The sequence below is a fragment of the Salmo salar genome, chromosome 05 (genome assembly GCF_965601325.2).
Source record: "Salmo salar chromosome 05, fSalSal1, whole genome shotgun sequence".
Lineage (NCBI taxonomy): Eukaryota > Metazoa > Chordata > Actinopteri > Salmoniformes > Salmonidae > Salmo > Salmo salar.
Genome location: NC_138295.1, coordinates 48,229,315 through 48,237,020, shown reverse-complemented (window position 1 = coordinate 48,237,020; position 7,706 = coordinate 48,229,315). Strand labels below are relative to the sequence as shown.

Here is a 7,706-nt window from a genome sequence, read left to right as displayed (position 1 = left end):
TAAACACTTAAAAATAGTCTAACATTTAGCCATTTTTGCTTCCTGCATCATTTCAGAGTGCTACTTTTCTCAGTAATGACACCTTCTGTTGGGTGATATGAAAGGTATTTATATTCAGGTAAATGAGGTGTATTGAGTTCAAACAGGTGAGGTGAACAGGCACAATTAAATAGTCCCTTTAACAGTAATACCAGCATGAACAGAGTAACAGGTGCATGTAACTGGTAACTCCTAGAATTTCAGTTCAGCGATCTCAGAGTCTGGAGAGCTGCTGTCACTGTATGTGTCTCTGTAACACAAGGGACAGAGTTATTTACATCCATGTCTTAGGATGATATGATAAGTCATAGATATAAACTTGGTTTAGCATTAGAAAAATCCAATACTGGCTGGGTAACTTTTTTCATTCCCCTTTACGGCAGCCCAAATGCTGTTCATCTTGCTTGCCTACATCTGGTGGAGTAAAAGGAAATTATGAGAAATACAATGATATGCATGGTCTTACTGTGGTGAGAGGTGACAACCTTTCTGTAGGTAGCTCTGGAGTTTCCCTGCTGCAGTCAGCAGGAGGCCAAAGTAGGGGGGCGAGGGCTTGATGGTGTTAGCAATTGATGTTATTCTTCAATAACACAGACACCAAAGCAAACCAGGGGGAGAAAATAGATTTATTTGAGAAGGACAAATCATAGATGCTATGCTGAAAAGTAGATCAGTCTTCCCTGTCCTCAGTTTTCTCCACAGAACAAAGAGACAGGATGACATTTATAACCCCCCACCCTAGCCTGGTGTTGGCTAATCAGAAGTCCTTGCAGTACAACTGGGCCAAATAACAAGTATCCTGCCCCAGACTCATTGTACAGAACGTAGCTCTGAGTTCAGGACTGACATTCCACAGATTCTAAACAGCTGTTGAACTGAAACTCAACTCCTATTTACATTGACAATTTCCTATTGATCGTTAATTGTGGTACTCTCGTCCTCTGCGTTGTGTCTTCAAAATATTCTTATAATGGGACAAGAAGTGAACTCTGAGGGGTACTGCACTCCAACAAAATAAGCATGATCTGAAACACAGGTAAGAAGATGATCGGTTTGAGATGGAGGCTACGGACATATACATTTCGGTTGGCATAGCTACAACTGTCATTACATTTGATAGCCCTAAACATTTTTATATTTTTTGTTGTTGTTCAATTCAGTCAAGAAAGTACTTTATGAAGTGATAACGCACTATTTAACATTTCCAAGAGCCAGACAGTGGAAAACACTGAAATGTCTCCATGGTTAACTCACCATCCAGCACAATGACCTCCATCCTCTCTCCCTCTACGTCCTGGCCGACAAAATGGAAGCCCCTCTCCTCAAGGTGGTGCTTCAGCTCAGGGTTCACCTAAGATGATTGAGAGCTCCCATCAATTCAACCCATCCACACTTAGAATGTAATACATGTAACACTACCATCTGCAATGGATTGTCTTCAAGTAACATGTAATGTAAAGCAAATACAAATCATGACTCGATTCAGCTCTTATACCTCAAAGTGGTGACAATGCCTCTCGTCAACATGTTCAGCTTCGCGATACAGATTTCCTATAAAAAAGATTCTGAATATTATCAACCATTATAACACACCAAACACAATCAAATGCTATGTGGTTTTGCCAAGATTAGCACTCACTCAAAATGCTGGTGTTGGATTTGAAGATGGTCCGCCTCTTCCCCAACCTCAGTCCCACCCATCTGCCCAGGGTTGTGTTCTGGCATGTCAATCACCTGTCAAAAAAGGACCAGAATATCACAATGTTCGTGAGCCAAAACTCAGTGAGAGGTGACAGAGAGATGGACTTCATTACTATGGCATACCTACCACAGGGTATTTAGATTCTGAGTGGAATTCAGTAGAGTTGGCATCTGTCATAAAATAAAATAAATGAAAAAAGCATTTCAGATCCATTTTCTGGTTTGAGAGGTGAACATTTAACTTATTTACATTCTGAAATTATGCAACATACACCTCAAGGATATAATGATTAGTGATCCAAAGATTACTCACCTTACCAGCCAAGAACATTGCGGGCAAATTCACACACTGCCAACTGCCTGCCCAAACATACCCTTGCAAAAAGACAATTGGGATTAAATGTGTGCAAGAACAAAAAGTCAGGCTGAACGTGTCTGATCAGAATTTCTATGATGGAACTATAGAGTGACATACAGAATATAATTTCCATTTAACAAAACATGTTAAATAATTGAAAGATTAGTGGAATCTGTGTTGGTAGCTGGACAGGTAGGATGACTGACAGTGAAGGTGAACAGGTGACAGAGGAATGGATGAGACTGAGGCAGGAATTCCTTTAACCATAAAGTGGTATATTTACTGAGTAGTCTGTGCTGCGTAACAAAGGAAACCGAATAACAGGTATCCAATCAAATTCAAAACATGTATCCAATCAAATTCATAATCACAAAGATCAAATCATAACCATCATTCCATTATTAACATAATTAGGGAATTCAACAATCCAGTTCATTAAGAAGTCAATAGGATTCATCCTTGAGTAATTCATGCTCAGAACTATTTATCATAATTATGAGAAGAATAATACAAACAGTGATCGGTTATTCAATCTATAATCCCCATTAGTTTGATATCAGAATCAGCAAACAATGACGTTTCATATTTCACCCTTTCAAGTGTCTTCATGTGTACATGTAATTTCATGACATATTAACGATATATCGATGGCGTAATTGGCCTGTGATGATCCGTAGGGCCGTGATCATTGACCATTCACATTACAAAATAGATTTGAAGCGTGCGCTCCAAGCTGTGCTCCGCGGTAATAACTATTAACAATAACTGATGGCCCACTCTCCCGATCGCAACAGATTTTGTGGATTTACATGGATTCATGGACGCACAGAACTTTTGGAGTTAAGGAGGAGAAAGCAGCGAGATCGGGCAATGGCGATTTGATCCTTTTATGGGGATGAGATATGTCGGACATTCATACCCGACCTAATTAAAGCGCCCCTGGCCCAGCTGAGTAAGTGGCCATGAAGTCAATGTCACAGTATCTAACGAAGGTGGCGCCCCTCCTCGGTCGGGCGGCGCTCGGCGGTCGTCGTCGCCGGCCTATTAGCTGCATCCGATCGTTGTTTCTGTGTCTTTTGGTTTTGTCTGTCTGTCTATCTCGCACCTGTTTTGTGTTTGTCATTAGTGGGGGGTTATTTAGTGTGTATTTTCAGTTGGGGTTCTCGTGCGGGATTGTTTATTGTCCACTCAGGACAGTTGTGATTGTAAATTGTTATTGTCGATTATTATTGCCGGGCTGCGCCCCGTGCGCTTTTTGTTTCCAGTGCGCTTATTTTGGGAAGGTGTTTTTCCCCTGGCAGACTTCGCCACGCGCCTGGTGCCCTACGGCTATTGCGTGTTACTAATATTATTAAAACACAGTTGCTCCGGCCCTCTGTCTCCTGCTCCTGATTCCACATCTCCACTGGTCCTAGACAGCCGTGACAGTCAAGGACGATTCCACCAACTCCATGGGCCTTTTCTAAAATAATATTCAAATATATTTATACAAAATATATAAATGTTATCATAAAAAATACATACAATTGACAAAGACATATCGGAAAATTCGGTGTCCTCCAGTTTTAGAATATCCTGATTGAATATTGTTTCTACCTCAGAATTGGCTGTATCAAGATGTCTGGTCGCTTCATACATCCGCAAATCGTCTAGCTCAAAATTGTCATTTAAAGCGTTGAAATGATCAGATTTCAATGTTTTACTCGGTATGTCCTGGGCGAGTAACCAGTTGAATCCTCTGGTTGGAAAATGTAAGCCATATGTCCATCACTCATATCCAAAACTCCTTTAAAACATTCAGGGGCCTCACACAAAATGTCCTTGATGCTTTTGTCATTGTGTTCTTGACACGAGGCACAAAGTACATCTACAATTGACCTAGGAGACATGTTTAATTTTCTGTTTAATGTTCTGGGTTTATTTTTAATTTCTTTAGTGGTTTATCGTGGGCGCTTGTGGTGTGGGGTTTATTTATAATGCGTCTGCCCCCCCAATACCCCCGGACATTCCTGTTTCATAGACAACAGCCCTAAGGTCACTACAACAGGGTGGGGGCCATACTCTTTTAAATGTGGGGACACATCAATCATCATGACAGCTTCAAAGGAACAGATGCACTGTATGCTTAAATTAACACTCACTCTAAAGCGTGAGAACCGAACGACAGGATACCCATATATGGGCACTCCCTAGACCACCTGAGAACTTCCTGTCAGGATGTCCTGACAGGATGCCCATATATGAGCATACACACGTGACCCATGACATAGGGTCATTAATACCACGTTTGACGTGTGCCATCTACTGTATTCTCTCTTATAAGAATCGGATTACGTTTTCAAACTTATATGAAATGTTGCTGGTTGACTTTACATTAACTTTTTTCTGGGTTGTGTTCATTTAGGCACGCAACGGAAAACTGAAATTCATGTAGTTCCTCCCTGTTTCAGTCCATTTTAATGAACATGACCCAGTCATGTTAAAACGGTCAAGGACAGAGAAGGCCTTACCTGTGTGGGCTTTACATGACAGAACATGGAGATCTTCTCTTTGACAGCGTTCTCCAGATGCGTCGCACAGTGGCACATGATCTGAAAATACATTAGGAGAAGCACATTGATAATAGTCTATGCCATAGTTAGCCAATTCCAAGAGTCCCAAGGCAAAAGGATGAGGGAGTATCTAACTACCAGGTCTGGGGAGAGTCCTAGTCCACGGAGCTCTCGGACACTGTTCTGAGTGGGTTTAGTCTTCTGTTCTCCTGTGGCACTGGGCTAAAGGCAGACAAAGTTACATTTCAGTTCTCAGTTAAGCGTCATTGTAGAACCTTTTACTTGAAACACAACTCATGTACTTTTGAGACTAAGTTAAAGTGTTCATGATGTTTTACAATGCTTATGTAAGAGATTGTGTTTTGATTCAATTGTGTGTGTGTGTATGTATTAATGCAGTAAAGGGCTGACAATGTTTGACACTTTTGGTACAGATGTGCTTTGTTGCAACGCTGTAATTGGCTTTCAAACAAGCCCTACTCTGCGTGTGTGTTAAAGCTCTTACCTGTGGGAGTAAGCTGACGTGAACGTTGCAGAAGTTATCCCGCTTCACCTTGAACTGTCTGAAGGCCTCGATAAATGGCATGCTCTCAATGTCTCCCAAACGTCAACACAGGGGACAGCCTGAGACCTCAGCCTGAGACCTCAGTCACTAGGTAAAATGCAAGAAACCATCTGAAACCAGGAGGTACTAACTGAACTGCTCGTTTTCCATTACACAAGGTTTTGAAATGTGTTGCTACAGTGTGCCCTTATGAATACGACCCAGCTTAACAATCCCTGGCTGAAACCATAGACACCAATAACAACTGCATGGGGACAATCACAATGGCCTATAATAATACTCATAATAAGACAAACTTGACTACACTGTGGCTCATACCTCTATAACGCATGCGTGTGGCGCCACCCCATCGCCATCCACTGAGATCTTGGCCTGTTTCACCACCCACTCCTGAATGGCAACTGTGATGTGTGGCACCACTGAGGTAAGAGAGAAAACATCAACAAAATAGAGTCAGCATCCACAGAGACTCGAGATCAGAATAGAAATAAGGACTATGGAGAGACCCTTACAAATCAACACAACTACTAGGACTGATGTCATAGGTTTCCAGGTGTTGCCCTAATCCTAATGTCCCTTGCCTAGCGGAGAACCAGTGTTCTCCCTCTCACCCTGTACAGTTTTGCCCAGGTAGTCTCCCCTCCTCTCCATGTTGATGACTGATTGGTAGGTTTTGCCCATGGTCAGGTTGTTGTCCCTGGTTAGCCTGATGTCCAGGAAGCGCTTGTAGTTTCCTAAATTCAGGTCCACCTCACCTCCATCGTCCAACACAAACACTTCACCTGGATGGGTGATGCAACTCAAGTAAATTAGATGGTCTAGGCAAATGCATGCCTAGCCCTCACAGATGAAATGCTTAGGTCTGAGAACTCACCCCCCAGATGCACTCACCATGTTCATAAGGTGAAAAGGTGCCAGCATCAATGTTGATGTATGGGTCGATTTTGATGGCAGTTACATGCAGACCACAGGACTTCAGGATTAAGCCCACACTACTGGCAATGATGCCCTTGCCCATTCCTGATATGACACTGCTAGTGACCACTTCATAGTGGCATGTGAAACCTAGAAACAAATAGAAGATGACAATCAATGTTAGACAACAGAGAACATGTTCGCTATATCCCTATAGGTTAGTATTGAGCAATTAACCGAAATGTCTGTTATTTTACAGTTTTTAAACAACTAATTGACAGATGTCGGTTCAATTATTTGAATTCCATTCATGTCATGGTGGCTGTCGTATACTCACCGTAGTGTTTGGATCTCTTCCAAACGTCCAGGAAGTCCTTTTCTTCCTGAGCGGTCAGCATGTGATGGGACGTTAAAAGGTCGAAGGCTTCAAAGCAGTACACGTCCACGTCTTCTCTTTAAGTGAGTCCAGGAAGTCCTTTTCTTCCTGAGCGGTCAGCATGTGATGGGACGTTAAAAGGTCGAAGGCTTCAAAGCAGTACACGTCCAGTTTCAAATCTGTGCACTATTTGCATCAGCTGGTATCAAAACCTGGGGGAGTACAGAAATGTTTCTCTTTGGCAGCAGCAAATTTAAAAAAGAGAAAAAAAGAAAAAAAATTAACTGCAACAATGATCAGGGGAGAGACAAATCTCCAGCCACGATCACCACAACGCTGTTCATGTTTGTATGTTCACTTCCAACTACTATAGTGGCTGTAGTTCTTTTGTCCTTTGTTCGAGACGGGGTGTTCACCCAGTTTCAATTTGTCACAATTACGGAAATACAATGGTGGGGAAATAAAAATGTCACTGCAGTTGAATATAAACAGAGCATGCAAGGAATTGTCATCATGATAATCACATTGTTTCTGTTTAGATAATTTTGTTTATACACTAAAATATAAATCACATGATATGACAAATATAGCCAGCCAGGTTCGCTGCTTCTTACATGATCTCACTAGCTAGCGATGTAAAATATGACTATCACCACTGGTAGAGAGCATTACAGTAGACTTCACTTGATCAAGCTACTATACTAATCCGTAGCTGTCTTGCTATCTGGTGTAGTTAGCACAGCAAGCTGGTAGCTAGCTTCTTCTCAATTTGAACTCACCGAATTATACATATTAAATATTTCGCACAAGCCTCAGGAGGATCAGATGAAATGGTCTAAAGTCAATTCTTCATGTATTCTGTTTCATACACGATATTGTTACTACTTGCCTACGCACGTTCTTCTGTGTTGGTACAAGTGTGGCGCAAGCTGACACAAAAGAAGACCTTGCGGCTGCATAATCAAGGCAGAATTGATTGCAAATGACGTACAATCTGTTGCGCGTATTTGCTGCGCACTGCACAGTAAACACTCATGAGCAGGACTTGAGCAACGTCACTGTTGTGTTTGCGGTAGGCATAGGTACTTGCTTGGAGTCTGCAACAGTAACGCTAGCTTGGTGTGCAACGACCGTGTGCAACGACCCCCACAACAAAAACTGTAATTTTTATTAAGACATTTGGAACAACACATAAATAAT

The 7,706-nt window shown here is 41.9% G+C and overlaps 1 pseudogene; it reads right to left on the bottom strand.

Moving 5' to 3' along the window:
- Window positions 1-231: 231 nt before the first annotated feature.
- On the bottom strand, window positions 232-6,528 carry LOC106604980 (CTP synthase 1-like; annotated as a pseudogene).
- Window positions 6,529-7,706: the final 1,178 nt, after the last annotated feature.